Source organism: Quercus lobata, chromosome 3, assembly GCF_001633185.2.
Source record: "Quercus lobata isolate SW786 chromosome 3, ValleyOak3.0 Primary Assembly, whole genome shotgun sequence".
Lineage (NCBI taxonomy): Eukaryota > Viridiplantae > Streptophyta > Magnoliopsida > Fagales > Fagaceae > Quercus > Quercus lobata.
This window is the reverse complement of record NC_044906.1, coordinates 661,753-680,057: the sequence shown is the minus strand read 5'-3', so window position 1 is coordinate 680,057 and position 18,305 is coordinate 661,753. Positions and strand designations below refer to the sequence as shown.

The following is an 18,305-nucleotide window of genomic DNA, read 5'->3' as shown; positions in this document are numbered from 1 at the left end:
TAGATTACAACATAATTCTTAATAATCAAATATATGATATTACTAATTTTATTTGAAAAATCTCATAAACATGCCAAAATTAACAAATTTGTCTTTGTTTTAACATTTGGAGAAGCAAATCTTGAAATTGATATATATATATATATATATATATGTATGTATCTCTTTTAATCTTGGCCCCTCCAAACAAAAATTCCTGATAGTACCTCTAGAGATAGAGGCTAATAAGTTTTTTATTCTCCCAAAAGATTAAGTATACCAAGATAAATTACTGATTCTCCTAAAAGATTAAGCCATTAGGAAAGTTGTGAATTTAATTATTTAATTATAATTCTAACCATCGCTACAACATCTTTTCTCAGAATTGATCTTGCTCAACTTGACCTCCACTCCATTTGCTTCCCTCTTGGTATTCATGGCATCTTATTTGACCCCCAATCTTAAGTTATGGTACAAATTCAGGTGCCCATCAAAAAAAAAATTATGGCACAATTCTGTTATTAGTCATAATGAATTAGGAAAATGCTAAAAACATTACAAATTTTATTATAAAAAATTTACAAACTGATGTGACAATAAATATAATTAGTAGGTTTCGATCACTGTATAAATGAGTATTTAAAGGTCTCTTTGTAGTTGGTGTCACATCATTTCATAAGCTTAATGTAATAAAAGTTGGTAATACATGCACCACTAATCAATGAATTATGGCTATGAAGATACCGTAGACAACCTTTTCTTTCCAAAAGACCATTAACCAGATTGCTTTTTTTTTCTTTTTCTTTTTAATTTATTAGCAAATTATGTTTCTTTCACCAGCCAGTCAACAAAGCTGTCAATCATCCTCTAGAAAACTTAAACACAATTAAAGAAAAAGTTTAATCAAAATAATACCAGGTGAACACGCTCTAAAGTCATTCTCCGAAACTCCAAGCCATGTTTTATCAACAGCCCACACGCACAAAACAAAGTCCGCTTTTCACACTACCGCGCGAAATACTCTAAAAGGGAAGAAACTCAGCGTATTCATGGCATCTTCAAAGCAAAAGGGAAAGAAAAAAAAAATGGTATGAGTATGACATTGAAAAAAAACTATTCTGCGAATTAATATGAGAGCCCTTTTTCCATTGAAAACTCTGTTTCTCATGTAATCATCCGCTATATCAAGAATTTGGAAATTCGTTACCAATTGTTAGGTACCAATGACTCAATTTACCAATTCTACACTTGACAAATTTCTGTCTATTCATAATTCCTTCAAACCCTACTAATTACGACAATGGAAGAATCTTCAAAAGAGCAAGGAAACCATATAAACTTCTCCGAAATTCACAACTCATGCTCTCATTGAGATTAACTCAAATACACTACATGAAAGAAATGTGAGAAAGGTACCCAATAGTACATCTTGTTGGCGATACGACAACAGTAAGCTCAATCGAGCTTTACTATATTTTATGAAAATCATAATAATTGAAACCATATAAATCATATCTGATAAGGACTAGAACTCATCAAAGAAAAAAAAAACACTCTATACACTACTCCTACACCAAACTTGTCACTCTATTTCCCATACTGACTTGTAATCGTGGCATCTCTCTAATAAATATATTTATTATTTGTAAATGACAGTAATCTTAATTAACTAAATAAGAAACCGTCTCCTTAAATTTTTATAACATTGATTAATGAAAAGATTGCACTTTTCTTTACCCAATTTTTGTCCATGATGCAATCAAAATTGTTACCTTGATTTCTCGATCAAGAATCTTTGAAATTTGATTCTAGAAAAAAATAAAATAAAATAAAATTTTGAACCACATCTAAAAATTCTATAAACCAAACACTTCTTAAGGCCCATTAATGAGGAATCACTATGTGACAGGCCCAGAAGTGAGCTAATATTTTGTTGCACCATACCAAAATTTTGTACCTCCTAAATCCCAAATTAAAAAAAAAGAAAAAGAGAAAGAGAGTCGTAACTAAATAAAGGAACAGAGCCCATTATTGAAAAATAGCCCAAATCCAAAGAAACTGATCTGAGAGGGATGAAAAAAAAAAAAATTGCAGATCCGAAACCTGTTAAAATAAAAATAAAAATCTAATCCTAATTCCTAACTCTAAACTTAATCCCGCCACCTTTGGCTTTGTCTCTATTTCTATCTCTCAAGTCTCATCCCCATTCCAAATCCAGAAGATTCGTCTATGTCAGGTGGGTCAAGTTCAGGGTTAGAGTCAGGGGCGAAGGAGAGTTTTGAGATCGTTTTCTGTGGAATAACTTTGGTGAGAGTCCCTTCCGCTCTCTAACAGGACATTTCCTCTTGAATATATAGGCCTCTTTTATAATCTAAAAAGAATATTACTTTACAACTGAACTTGTTTGAAACTTTCTCCTTTTGAATTGCAAGGAATATATTATTTCATAAAGGTTATCTCAAAAACACATAGAAGGCAGAAATGTGACAGTGTTACCTGAAAGTATTGCTCGTAGGCCATCCAATAGCACTAGCCCACTTGAAATTCATCCAACAAAAAAATATTATTACAAAAACCATGTAACTCCTTTTCTGTCAAGAGCTGGATCCCCTTTAAAAATAAATAAATTAATTAATCTTAAACTCCATTTTCATTTTGAACTCTAATATCAAGCCCAAACATACAAGAAGCACAGATTGCGAATCCCATCCACCAACTATTACACCAATTTGGAGACAGCTTTATGCTCATGGAGTTCCCCAGCCTTTGATGACTTAACCACTGCGGAATTCGAAATCCAGGAATACTTATCTGAAATTCAGTTTTAGATCCATCCTCTTTCCTTTTGGGGGAAGTTTCATATCCAGTTTTACGACAAAGGAGTCTCTGCATTAAAAAAAAAAAAATATATATATATATATATATATTTGTGATACTCCATTTAGCAAAGAGAGAGAGAGTGAGTACCTGTAGGTAACGGTTCAGTATTGTAAATGCCACTCCGCCACTGCTCTCATCATAAGACTGGGAAGGAGGTCGTGACAAACTGCTCTGTCTAAGCAGTGCTGGTAATGGTTCTAGAGAAGTACATCCTTCAGCTTTTATATATGTCACACTTGCTGGAAGCTCTGGCACTGATCGAAGCTTCACACAGTGGGAAAAATCAAGAGCTTCAAGGTGGGAAAGTTGACTGATGCTTACAGGCAGGGTGACAAAATTGATTCCACTTAGTGTTAAATATTTTAAGGAGGACAAACACTTCATTGATGTGGGTGGTAGTTCCTTAATAGCAGTCCAACTTAAACGAAGTTCTGATAGGCTTTTCATAATTCCCTTAAATTTGGGAACCATCCTCAAATTTGAGCAACTACCAAGATTAAGAACTGTAAGGGACTCTATTTTAGCAGATATGCTGGGAAGATTGGCAAGAGAACTGCAGAACGACAGTTCTAAATGCCTAAGCCTGCTGAGTTATCCAATTGATGGGTGGATCTCAACCAAACTATGGCACCCAGAAAGATTTACTTTCTCAAGACTCGGAATCCCTGAAAAGTCAGGTGTCCTAATAAGGTTGGAAGAGGAAATATTGATGTACTTTAACTTGCCTAAAATCTGTTACAAACAAATAGGAAAAAAAAAAGCCCCCGTTAAACATATAATTTAGTTTAATAAGTTAAAATTATATTAAATATAAACAACTTTCTGCTTCAAAAAAAAAACAAGTTTATTGATGGAAGGAGGAAACTGAAATAAACCAGGAGTGTATTGTAGCTACACTTGAAGAAAAGAGAAATAACAAATACTCTAAATAGTAAGGCAGTTAAAAGAACAAAATTACCTTTACTCCTTCCCAAAGATATTTGATTCTGCTATACTTCAAGTCAAGTTGAACAAGCTCCTTTGGTGGGAAACCGGATGGCAAACATTTTAAAGAATAACACTCCCGTTCAAGATATCTTAGCTCATTGGGATCACGATTGAGAGTATTCTTGGAGTGCAAGTGACAAATACTTAACAATCTAAGATTAGACATCTTTGAAAAAACTTCAGAAAATTCTCCATGACTGCAATCCTCTTCTTTGCAGTTGACGACTATGGCTTGAATTGCGTTTGTTGCCTTATATTTTGAAAACAAAGACTTGGTGAGTTGCACAGGCAAATGATAAGAATAATAGAATTACTAAAGTTTTACAGTGTTAAAGCCTTAAAGGAGATTAAAAAAAAAAAAATTGATTCCCTGAGTTTTCCATATATATAACCACCTTTTAAGTCTTAAAATACCAATTAGTAGACTCAAGAAGGATACGGATAGGGAAATTTCCTCGGTTAACCTGAACAAAAAATAATTTAATTTTTGCATTCCCCTCCCCTCCCCTCCCCAAATGGTGGCCCAACATAATAGAAAATAGTAAAACTGACTACATATTACCATTTGGAATGGCAAGAGCAATTTAAATGAAAATGCAAAAAGATTGCCGTTCGGCTTTGCATTTTTAATAAAATTACATTTTTATAACAGGGGAAAAGGTGTGTTTTCAAATTGCAGATCATAAAAACTGCCAGAAGATTGCGTTTTCACACTGCAAATATTTCATATCAACAATACTTTCCACATATTTTACCGAACACTTAATTTTATTCTAAAAAGCACAGTTTTCAAAACACAACTTCTAAAATTTTCAAAAACCTAACCAAAACAGATACTAATAGTAACTAATTAGTAACTAATAGATCATAGTTAAAAATCATATGTTAATAGTAAATTGTAATACATATTAAATCCTATTTATAACTAATAGATCAAAGTACAACATCATATTTTAAAGTATTTTTTTTCTTTTTAATCTGTTTAAAACTCATTCATTAAAAGTTTAAAACTAGAAAGGTGCACTTCTACCGTTTAGATATTCAAAACCAAGAGGGTGAAAAATAGGAAATTACAACATTACTTTTAAAGTGAGGGAAAAAGAAAAAATAAAAGAAAATCTACAAAATGAATTTTTTATATAAAAAAAAAAATGTTAAGATAGCCTTATGTTCTAGGTAGTAACCAAGAGGTGGATGATTAAGAGGCTGTTTGGTTTAAGTGTTTCCGTAACTCAATTCTCAGTTTCCATAACTCAAGAAAGATGAATTCAAATTTATAAAAATTTACAAAGAAAATTTTTTATTTTTTCAAAATCTCAAAAAATCGTCATTGACAAAATATTAGCATGGTAAATGAATGTTTCACTTTTTATTTTGTTACTTAAAACTTAGGTAATCGCTTACCAATTGGATTTAAAAAAATAATAATAATAATAATTTATTGAACAAAATTATGTCACTAATTTGCTGAGATAAAACTATAGTTTTGTCGTTGTTCTTACCATATTGTTCTTCAATACACAAAGCAAGTCCTCATTGAGCCACAACCTGCTCTGCTTTCCAAGATTTCCACCAGATTTTAGACGAACAATTTTTTGACCCATTTCTTGTAGTAGATCATGCATCCCTAAATGTTCATTGTCATCCATGGTAATGAGAGATTTTTCCACAAGAACACTTAAACCAATTTTTGCATCAAAACCTCTATTCTTTAACATCTCTAGTACTTCATCTTTCGTATTCCCTCTAAAGAAACATGTAATATCTAAAAATATCTCCTTCCACATTTCCTCTAGTCCATCGTAACTTATTTTAAGTATATCATAGATCTCTCCTTTAGTTTCTTTAAAATTATTCAATGTACTTTGCCATTCATCAATTGTTCTTTCAACCAAAAAGGAACCCAAAGTAACAAGAGCTAGTGGAAGGCCATTAGCATATTCTACAACTTTTTGGGAGAGCTGCATATAACCTTCTTTGGGCTGCTCCATTTTGAAGGCTTTCAAACAAAAAAGTTTTAAAGCATCATCATTATTTAATACCTCAGGCTTATATCTTCTAAGCACTCCATGTTGGATCAACACACGTTCATCTCTAGTTGTTATGATGATCCAACTCCCCAATCCAAACCAGTTTTTCTCTCCAACCAATTTTTCTAATTGGTCCAAATAGTTGACATCATCTATAACAAGTAGAACTTTTTTATGGCATAGCCTTTTCTTAATCATGTCAACTCCTTCATAAACATTCTGTATATTTATTTCTTTGTCCTTCAAAATGTCAACAAGAAGCTGCTTTTGTAATCGTGGCAAACCGTGTTTTTGTGAATCTTCCCTAATATTAGCAATAAAGCTAGAACCTTCAAAATGAATATGAAACTCATCATAAAGAATTCTAGCAAGAGTTGTCTTTCCCAGACCCCCCATACCATGAATCCCTATCAGGTAAACATTATTCTCAAAACCTAAATACAAAGGGATCATTTTTGCAATAGTAGATTCCATTCCTGCGAAATTTTTGGTAATGCTTGAGGATTTTGAACTCAATTTCTCCATCATCTCTTTCACAATTTCTTGGATAAATTCTGCCTCATGCCTGCAAAGATGATAGAAGACATTTACATGATGGTCCAAACAAATTATAAAATCATCTTTTTCACAATGTCTTGGATCAATGATTTTGAAACCTAGACTATTCAAAGAATCAGAGAAGGAAGAGGTTCAAGGTTTTCGATGTCAAAACATGATGATGTCATAATTAATTTAATAGTTATTTAAAATATAGATAAATATAATAAATTAGTATAAATAGAAAAACAAACTAAAATAATTCAAATAAATATAAAGACCATCATTCAAATGTATTTTTTATATCATAACTTTCATTATGATGTTTCAAAAATCAATGGAATATTATTATTAATTGTTAAAAATAATAAAAAATTTATTAATTTACATTATACTATCAGTATAAAATAAATTTATATTATAAACAAAATGAATGTCTACAACTTTATATATTTTTATGCAAATATGTAAAATATTGTACAATTTTTTTATAAATTTATGTAATATTATACAGATTTAATCTATAATATAAATCCTAATTTACAATAAGAGTACATGAATGGATGTTGAGAAGAGCAGTACATGAATTTAATACGAATATGTGGGTTTGTAGTACTAATAAATAATGCAATTAAATATTTAAATGTCCTATAAAAAATGCATTTAAAGTTTTGATTAAATGTCCTATAAAAGTTTAAAAAAAATTAAAAGCAAATGAATGGTTGAAGCATGGCCACATGTCCAGCTTTTTCATGGGGAAGGGGTAGTGTCTGCCATATTGGTAGATAGCTTTATTGGAAAAGAAAAAATCTTAGACTTTTGATTTCTTTTGGTTTTGGGCACCAGCAACAGAAGAAGAAAGGAAACGCCAAAGAAGCAAAAGAAGAATAAACGCAGAAGAATGGAGAAGAAAGGAAAAATTGGAAAATGCAGAAGGGGTAAAAATAAGGTTTGTGCTTTTCATTTCTTTTTTATTTTGTGGACTTAGGGTCCGTTTGGATACAGCTGAAAACTGAAAACTGAAAAACACTGTAGCAAAATAATTTTTAAATGTGTGAATAGTATCGTGGGACCTATTTTTAATGAAAAAGTTGCTGAAAAGTGAAATTTGTGGGTCCGTGAACAGTACACGATGTGCTGTGATTGGTCCAAAAAAATTTGAAAAGTCAAAGTTTGCGGCTACTGTTCATTGAACAGTGCATGAACAGTAGCCGCAACACCCAAAACGCTCCAAAACGCGTGAAAAAAAAAAAAAAAAAAAAAAAACGTTTTGGAAAAACGCAAACGCAGGATTGGGCAGAAAACGCTCAATCCAAACGCAACCTTAGTGTGTTTTGGGAATGCATTTTCGGATTTGTGGTGAGGATGAGAGATAAAAAGACAAAGTTCAACAGAGAAAATGGCACAACGCTTCTTCTTTTTCTTCTTTTCTCCAGTTTCGGCCTAACCCGTGAGACCCGGCCACAGTTCTCCAACCCGAGTTGTTTAACTGCAGTTCAAACGGTTCACTGTGCTCTTTGTGTATAGCAAGTTTTGGGGTTAAAAGAGCCGTTTCAAGGACAGTTCCCGGTTAACCGGGTCGGACCGTACGGTCCGGTCCGTATTTCAAAACCATGGGATCAATTTTGACTCATGCCTGTTAACAAGATAGAAAATAATCACATGATGGTCCAAACCAATTATAAAACCGCAGAGGATGAAGAGAAATACTAGGCAAGAATACACCTCGCACAAGCATGTATTTATGAATTCATCAGCTCGTGGATAGAATTACTCATATAGAATTGTATAATATATTAATAGCTATAGTTATCGTTATATTTTGTTGAAACGGACGCATTAAATTTTAAGATTGCTAGACTACAAATAATAAAAGGTTAAGCCTTAGTGCTAGCACAAGCACAAGTTTTTACCTCTTGAACGGAGACTCAAATAATGGTGTATTTTTTTTCTTTTTCTTTTTCTTTTCGCTTCGCTTAAGAAGAGGTGTTCTTTGAATTTGTATTTAGGCACTAATATCATTATAAAATACTAATGCTCAACTTCTTCAAAATTACATATTTTTTTATTTTTTAAAACAGTTGATTTATGAATAAAAGGGTTAAAATGCGCATTAAGGATTTTATTTAACCAATTTAACCAAAAACAATGATTGGACAAAAACAAATTCCTTTTAAAAAGGACTTGCATGCGGTAAACTTAATCCAATCTATAATTTGGCAAAAGGTAATTTTGGGTTGTTAAAGCGTCACATTGAATTATTAAAAGTGTTATAATTTTCTCTAAAATTGGACTTTCAAGTCTTCAATTGACTTAAATTCTTAAGGGGCATGGCTAGAGTAATTGGCAAGGTTTTAAAAACCGGTGTGGACAAAGAATTGTAAAAGGGATTTGTGGGTCCGAGAGGTCTGCAATCCGGCCCAAACTCTATCTGGGCCCAGGGCCCGTGCCGAGGAGGTATCTTGCCGAAGACGAATGATCAGTGGCCGAGGTAGCAAGGGGAACGGCTGAGAACTTACCCTGTCCTCGGCATTCTAGAGCTTCAATGGGAAGACCAACACCATGGTGTAGGCAATCCCCAAACAGCCCCCTCAAGGGGATGTGAACGGAATGGGGCCCATAGGGAAGCAGGGTGTGAAATTGGACCAAGGAAAATGCGTCCCCTCTTCAGTAAATGCACCTGCCAATACCCAGAGCTGATTAATGAGAAAAGACGTTTGGACGGTGTAAACTTCGATCCATGCAACTAATAGAAAGTTAGACGGGACGGTTGATGGGATGGATACAGAAATAAGCTCCTGCCTGACCTACAAGTGGAGGGTCAGGATCAACCAAGACGGACTATATAATAAAAAGGAAGGTGCACCAACAGGGGGCTGGGAAAAATGGCCAAAAAACCAGAGCCTCCCAGCCCACCTCCAGGAGAAAGACTCCATGGGTGAAGATAACCTAGACACGCACGAATACCACGAAAAACCCACCGCCTGGCGATCAAGGCCTAGCCTTTCAAACCCACGCTCTACAAATGATATTGTTATGGCCTTTTTACGTGCGAACCCGACACTGTCACGGTCCGCCATGAATCGTGTCCTTACAATTGGCGCCGTCTGTGGGGAAGGCTTGTGTGTTGGCATAGGCGGTAGGTCGAAATAGTTCCTTTTTTATTCCTAACAATTGGTTATAGAGTTTCAGCGTAAAGTTCCGTTAGGGGCTATGCTTCTTGATTAGGGGCTACGTTTGTCAGCGTTAATCGCGCGAATAATTCTAGGGGCTTGGCCGAGGAGCTAACTCCCGTAAAACCAAGTTCCAGTGCCAAAGAAAACTAGGTTTTGGACAGAACCAGGGCATTGCATGGTCCACGGACTCAAGCCTATGGGGAAACCAACTGCCTGGATGAGGAAAACTAGGTTTTGGACAGAACCAAGGCATTGCATAGTCCTCGGACTCAAGCCTATGGGGAAACCAACTACTTGGATGAGAAAACTAGGTTTTGGACAAAACCAAGGCATTGCATAGTCCACGGACTCAAGCCTATGGGGAAACCAACTGCCTGGATGAGGAAAACTAGGTTTTGGACAGAACCAAGGCATTGCATGGTCCACGGACTCAAGCCTATGGGGAAACCAACTGCCTGGATGAGGAAAACAAGGTTTTGGACAGAACCAAGGCATTGCATGGTCCACGGACTCAAGCCTATGGGGAAACCAACTACCTGGATGAGGAAAACTAGGTTTTGGACAGAACTAGGCATTGCATGTCCACGGACTCAAGCCTATGGGAAACCAACTGCCTGGATGAGGAAAACTAGGTTTTGGACAGAACAGGGCATTGCATAGGTCCACGGACTCAAGCCTATGGGGAAACCAACTGCCTGGATGAGGAAAACTAGGTTTTGGACAGAACCAGGGCATTGCATGGTCCACGGACTCAAGCCTATGGGAAACCAACTACTTGGATGAGGAAAACTAGGTTTTGGACAGAACCAAGGCATTGCATGGTCCACGGACTCAAGCCTATGGGGAAACCAACTACTTGGATGAGGAAAACTAGGTTTTGGACAGAACCAAGGCATTGCATGGTCCACGGACTCAAGCCTATGGGAAAACCAACTACTTGGATGAGGAAAACTAGGTTTTGGACAGAACCAAGGCATTGCATGGTCCACAGACTCAAGCCTATGGGAAAACCAACTACTTGGATGAGGAAAACTAGGTTTTGGACAGAACCAGGGCATTGCATGGTCCTCGGACTCAAGCCTATGGGGAATCCAACTACTTGGATGAGGAAAACCAGGCACTAAGCGAGATTTAGCTATTATGCGTGACGTCGAAAATGGTGCTTATATCTTCGTAAGACGAAGGTTAGAAATGAATCTAAGGCCTCTGTGGGTGCAAGTAAATTAGGGTTTGGGGAACATGATGATAAATGTATTGCATGCATAGCTATTTGTACATGTTAAAATGAATCAGCGCAGAGTTCATAAGCAAATAGTGCGCATCAACGAGGGCGGTTAACGATGTAATCAGAAGGAAAAAGGAAAAACAAGATTTCATATATACATGTTCAAATGCTTGTAAACCATCAATAAATTAGGAAGTTTGTGAAAGGAAAAGAAACAAGTTAATCATTCAAATAGAAACGAATACAAAAGCCCAACCAAGGCTTCTACTTTTCTGCTTTTTTGTCGGTGACATCTTGGGAGATGGGAACAAGATCAGCTTCGATGCCCGGAATGACGGTTCCTTCTGGGGAAGGCTGAACAGGGCCAGCACTGGTACTCTGAGGGACCACAGCAAGGGGAATGGCCTGTGGCGGCTGTGCAAGTGTGGCTGGTTCTTCTGTACTGGACACCTGAATGCCAACCTTGGGCTCAGTAACCTCTGTAGGTGCCCCAGGATCCACATGCTGCGATATCACTATCACATCCTGAAGTTTTCCCTCTTTGGGCGCCTTGCTAGAGGAACCACTGGCTTGTAAGTTTTCCGACGGGGTGACCTCTTCCTCGAGTTGATCATCCGTGGTCGCAGAGTTGGTGGAAGTGGTCTCGCGGATGGCCGCCGGGTAGAATACGCTCTCTGCCTTCCACAAATCTGATGAAGCGTCCACCCCAGCTCTCGTCAATGCTTCTTCCCAGACCTGGGAGCAATAAAACCTGCACACTCCAGGAATCTGCGCCTTAAGGGTGGCTTGGGTTTCGGCTACTCCCATGTTGTAACCATCGTCCTCGGCCGTATTCTTGGCAGCCTCTGCCTCATTCCTGGCAAACTCGGCCTCCTGCTTTGCCCTTACGGCTTCATCACGGGCATATTCTGCCACTCCTTTCTCATGCAGAGCCGCGGCCAGCTGCTTATTTAAATCCTCGATCAGATCTCTGGCTATTCGCAGCTGGTCCTCGGCTTCAATTGCACGCTTGGTTTGGTCCTTGGCCTGTTTTTGGGCACTAGCAAGGCCCGCCGAGACGTTATCCCTCTCGCGGGTAGTCATTGTTAAGTCATCCTTGACTTTGGCAAGTTCCTTTTCAGAAGCTTCGAGAGTCTTTGAGGCCGTTATGCGCTTCTTGCGTTCGTTCTCGGCCACCTTACTCCTGTCATGCACTTTTCCTCCATCCTATAGGTTGCCTGGAGAGCCTGTCAAGAAAGATGAACGTGTAGTGAGTGACAAACCGGTGACAAGAGTTAGTAAAGTGTTAGGTTTCAAGAAATCTTACCATGCCCAAGTATCTCTTAGTACTGAGAAAAACCTCCTGCATCCTCATTCTCTTCAGCTCATCCATGTCATTAGGGAGTAGCATGGTTCTCCCTAATGCATCCGCCACGTATCCACCCTCGCCGTCTCCAAGGTCCCTCAGAGAGGCAGTTTCCAGTAATGGACCCCCGTGAAGCATTGGGGCAGGAAGCCAGGCGCTCGGTAGGGATTGGGAATCAATTCCTTTTCCCTTGCCTTGAGAGGTTTGAACTGCGGGTCCTTTGCCCTTGCCTTGGGGTCCGATTTTCAGTTATTTTGTGCGCGGAGTCTCATCCTTCTCCTTAGGAGGTTGGGATTTTCCCTCGTCCACGATGTCCTTGCCCTTGGGGCTTCTCTTTCTCTTGGAATCAGCACCTTCAGGTCGAGGAGACCGAGCTGGTTGGGAGGAGGTGGGAGGTTCGGGACAGGTGGATTGTGGCTGGGACTTGGTGGAGGATGGCCTGGTTTGGATTGTAAGGGGCCGAGGTGGTGGAGGAGGAGCATTGGGTTGTGGTGCCTCCTGGGTATCCTTCCCTGGTTGGTCCTCGAGGAGTTGGAGAAGGGGGGTTAAAGGTATTCTTTTGACTCCCATCTCGGCTTGAGAAGAGGTGCCTATTAATGATAATTCCGCCTCGGACAAGGCTGGGTCACCTAGGTCACCAGGAGGGTCCTCGGATTGGTAGACTAAGTCAAATACCCCGAACCCTTCCTCCGGCTGATCTGGCTCACCTTCGTCCTCTGCTGCTTGATGAGATGAAGAGGGGCCCACCAGGGGGATGTTCTTGGGGACAGCTGGCTCCTGTAAGATTAAAAATCCCTTCTCTACCACGGTAATTTTTGAAAGCCAAGGACGGCGGGCACTGATCACGTGCTTCGCGTCCCCGAATGACTTCTGAATCGGAGGGTACCCTAGTATTTTGTGAGCTGCACGGACTTGGCCATCACTGTCATTCACAAAAACCGCCGCCTGTAAAACGGTCTCCAAGTCTGCCCGATTGACTAAATGAAAATGCCGTGTATAGGCGCGTTCATCTACAAAAGCAACAAACATATACGCATGGTTAGTTATCGAAAGACGTTAGGTTAGAATGGTTTAAAGGGTTATCCCTCTTCCATTCCTAATACTCCACCTGGTTCTCCTTCTACTACGGGGCATGGATCGCCATCATGCCACTCCCCAGAGACGATAAGAAAATCCTTGTTCAGTCCCTTGTTGGAATCAGGGAGGCACTGGATCAACCGAACCCTATCATCCCTCGACCTCATGTAGTAGGTTTTTCCTTTCAATTTCTGAAGGTTATAGCACCAGTTTACATCATGGTGGGTCAGTCTTAAACCCATCTTCTCGTTTAAAGCGTCCACGCAACCCAAAATCCTAAGAACGTTGCCGGCGCACTGGGTAGGGGCTAAACGGAAATGCCGGAGGTAACCCCTCGTCACTGGTCCCATAGGGATTCTCATACCTCCCTCTACAAAGGCGAGGACGGGAATTACAACCGCGCCCGTTCCCCTCTTAATGTGCCATTCCCCCATCTTACAGTGCTCCAGACTTACGTTGGGGGGAATCCTATAATCAACGATGAACTTATTCATCGCCTCTTCAGTATCGACCAACTTCCTCAATCTCAATTTAGTCGCCTTTGTCATTTACTAAAACAAACCTAACCCGCGACGGAAAAGAAAGGGAGCCAAAGAGAAATAAACTCAGAAAAGAAAAAAAACGCGAGGTAATGGAGATAGGGAACTTACATAAAAGGAGAATTACGCTTCGGATGGGCTATATGTGCTTGAGATAGACTTGAATTTGGGCGGAAGTTCGGATGAACCCTGGATACACGCACTAAAACTCTTAAGTACAGAACTGGAGAGACGGATCCATCTCCAAAAAATCTTTTATACTTTCTAGGGTAAACTGCACGCCCTTTTTCCCGCCCAAAGAGGCCAGAAGATCACCACCGTTCGATTTCCATCACACCGTAGAACGTGGGAAGCACCAAGCCGCCCGTATTTAATGAGGCCACGTTTCGCCTTCCAACGGCTCTAGGAACGTGCCTTGGGCAGGTGAAAAACCTCGGGAATCGATAGATGACAAGGATTGATAGGCATTGGCAGATCCCTGATGTCATCAAAACCCTCCTATCCGTCCGAGGGGACGGATAGCAGGATTTTGAGGGGCTATTGTGGGTCCGAGAGGTCTGCAATCCGGCCCAAACTCTATCTGGGCCCAGGGCCCGTGCCGAGGAGGTATCTTGCCGAAGACGAATGATCAGTGGCCGAGGTAGCAAGGGGAACGGCTGAGAACTTACCCTGTCCTCGGCATTCCAGAGCTTCAATGGGAAGACCAACACCATGGTGTAGGCAATCCCCAAACAGCCCCCTCAAGGGGATGTGAACGGAATGGGGCCCATAGGGAAGCAGGGTGTGAAATTGGACCAAGGAAAATGCGTCCCCTCTTCAGTAAATGCACCTGCCAATACCCAGAGCTGATTAATGAGAAAAGACGTTTGGACGGTGTAAACTTTGATCCATGCAACTAATAGAAAGTTAGACGGGACGGTTGATGGGATGGATACAGAAATAAGCTCCTGCCTGACCTACAAGTGGAGGGTCAGGATCAACCAAGACGGACTATATAATAAAAAGGAAGGTGCACCAACAGGGGGCTGGGAAAAATGGCCAAAAAACCAGAGCCTCCCAGCCCACCTCCAGGAGAAAGACTCCATGGGTGAAGATAACCTAGACACGCACGAATACCACGAAAAACCCACCGCCTGGCGATCAAGGCCTAGCCTTTCAAACCCACGCTCTACAAATGATATTGTTAGGGTCTTTTTACGTGCGAACCCGACACTGTCACGGTCCGCCACGAATCGTGTCCTTACAGGATTGATTACTGGTTTTTTGGTTTGACCGAAGTCAGATTGATGGTCGAACCAGTGATGTCATAATTAATAATTAATAATTTATAATTAGAAAAATAATAAATAAATTATATAATAATTTTATAGTAACTGATAATATTTACTTTAAAAAATTTATATCATAAAAGTTTAATCACAATCATTAAAAACAAACTTATAATGAAAAATATAAATAACTAAATAACTTCCCTACTATCCCACCTACCACCATTGACATTAAATTTTCTCCACCTTACCCCCACTTTCTTCTCTTTTTGCTCATTGAATTTTCTCCACCTACCCCCACTTTCTTCTCCTTTTGCTCTTTGGAATATGGAATACCACCTCAATTCAAAATTTGCTTCTACACAAAATTCGAATCTAATTCTTCACTCTTCATTTCTTCTCCTCATTTTACACATCTTCCTCTACCTCTCTCTCTGCCAAGCAAAGTTCAACCTCACTCCACAGCTAGCATGTTCCCAAAATATCATTTCTTTTACAACAGATCAGCGTTGCTTCTTCCCCAAATTTCATTTCTTTTACAAGAACTGAAGATGAGAAAAGATTAAGTGTTCTTCAGTTCTTGTCCTTTAAAGCTCGTTCATCTACTCAAAATACCATAAGGTCAAGAGAAAAAGGAGGCTAAGGCAGAGGCACCGACCACCAAATTCCAAAGCCGAATAGAGAAGACGAGAAAGTGTGAGAGAAAAAAAAATTCAATGGAGGTTGAGAATGGGTTGTGAGGGAAAGAAAAAGAGAGGATATGAGTTTTTAGGTTGGGAAAAAGGTAAAATACGGTGAAATCGGCCGGTTTTTTAGTATTCTTGATTTTTAGCTATTTTTTAGTTTTTAATTATAATTGGACCAGATTAGTGGCCGGTTCTCGATTGAACCGGTCAGACTGGCCGGTCCGGTCTAGTTTTTAAAACCATGGTAATTGGTGAATGTTTGGCCATAATATTAAAGCATCATGTGACTTAATAATAATTTTTTTTTTTTGAAAGGAGTGACTTAATAGTTGATTACCTCTTCATAGTAGAATTTAATTTTTTTAGTCATCATAATGTGTAGTCTTTCAACCATTTTTATAGGTAGACTTTGACTAAAGAAGCCTGTGAGTAAACTTCTCCTACCAAAGGAACTGAAAAATTACAATTTACCTTTGGGTTTGGCCCTTTCACAATTTAGTATACGAAGCTTCAATTACTACATTTAAATCCGTAAAACACCAAGTGTTCCATATAAATATTAGAGATTTTTCACTCACGTGGGACTTGTGAGCAATTTAAGGACTAGCTTGACGAAACAACCCCACACAATTCCAACTATATTCAATTCTCCAATTTTTGATTTTTTTCTTGAAAAAAGAGAGAGAGAAAACAATAACAAAAGTAAAGTTAAAAAAATAAAAAATAAAAAATGGAAAAGATGAATTAGGCATTTTAACTAGCATACCATGATGTAGTTCAATACATGCATGTTATGTTATATTCTCATAGATAATTATATGATTCATGGTATATGAAAGAAGCTTATCATTCAGAATTCATGGAAATTACCTATTTTGTAGATGCCAACCAGAGATATTAGCCACTTCTCTTAAAGTAGCTCTCCATGTTTCCACCTTCTCTATGTTATCTTTAAAGCGTTTCTGGTGATCAGTAAAGGCTTGTTTAAAAGTTCCTGTTTGTTTCCGTACATCAGTCGGGTCAACATCATAAAAAATTGGCAAAACTATCAGTCCCATTTCTTCCCTGCATTTGACAATCTTGGCAAGCTCATCCAAGCACCATGTAGAAGATGCATAATTTTTTGAGAGAATGATTATAGCAAACTGTGATTCTTCTATTGTTTTGAAGAGCTCAGAAATAGATTTTCCTTTCTCAAGTTCTTCTTCATCCCTAAATATTAAAATGTCCCTTCGTTGCAGAGCAACATACAGATGGTCAGTAAAATTATTACGGGTATCCTCACCCCTGAAACTAAGAAATACATCATATTTCCATTGACGTGTTGAAGAAGAAGATGGTGACAGCGAAGACTCTCTTTTACACTTCATTGAAGCTGTTGGAAATTTAGATATAAAAAAAGTACACCCAATAAAAAATAAAGAAAATAAAATAATTAAATTAGGGAAGAAGAAAACGATGTGAAGTGGGATTTTAGTTTCAGGCAGGGAGTGAAACGGTAATAATAAATAGAGATGATTGTGTTTGTGTGTTAAAACTTAAAAGTGGGAACTTACCCATTTGTGAGAAGGAATTACAGCAGTGATGATCTCCAACGACTCCTGTTTCGCGCTTCTTTTTTCTTTTTCTTTTTCTTTTTCTTTTTTTTTTTGTTTTTTTTGTTTTGTTGTTGTTTTGTTTTGTTTCTGTTTTTCCAAAGAAGGGACGACTGAAAATTATTTAACTAGAGGAAATAAGACAAAGATAATTTAATAGATTTTCTTTTTTTTTAAAAAGACTACGGAATTTAAGCACTCTTATAAAAACTCTAATCTTAGAAAGCAAACTTTTGTTTGGAGCTTTATTCATTCATTTCATTGGTAATGAGAAAACCAACTCGAGGTTCAAACCTTGAAACAAACAAAAGTTGAAACTCTTGCTTCACGGCAATTAGGAAGAAGAAAACAATTTGATATGGATTTTTCATTTCAAGAAAAAAAAAATGAAAGGGAAGAAATAAAAGGGATGAATAAGTGTGAAAAACGACAACTTACAGATTTGGAAATTGAAATTAGAGTAGAGTAGTAGTGATTGTTCGTAATGCTCGAAACCCACTTGAAACAAAGCCGGGTCCAATTGATATTTATAGGCTGTTTAATAAAGGATTGTACTCTGTTCTTTCTTTCTCCGTGTGTTTGTGTTCACAATTTCACATCCCTGTTTTCAGTCAAATACCTTTTCCCAGTCTCAGTTGCCTTTTCCCATTACTTTTTTTTTTTAGAGACAGAGTAGTTTCATGGTAACCAGCTTAAGGGCTGTTTGGTAGGACATTTCAAACATCCATTTTCAGTTTTTAATAACATTACACATATTTTTACACACTTTTTCACCCACATGTATTTCAAAAAATTACTCAAATGTGGTGGGCGTAATGCATATGAGAATTGAAGAAGGAAAAAAAAAATCTTTTTTATTTAGCTAAAATTTATGGTGAAAAATAAAAATTATCATTAGATTTTGCGATACTATCAAAACTCTTTAAAGAGTACAAAGCTTACATAAAGCCATTAGAAAATTTCTAAAAAAGAGATTTTAGA

General features: G+C 38.1%; 1 pseudogene; it reads right to left on the bottom strand.

Annotated features, from left to right (window-relative positions):
* Positions 1-2,616: 2,616 nt before the first annotated feature.
* LOC115979690 lies at positions 2,617-17,101 on the bottom strand (annotated as a pseudogene).
* Positions 17,102-18,305: the final 1,204 nt, after the last annotated feature.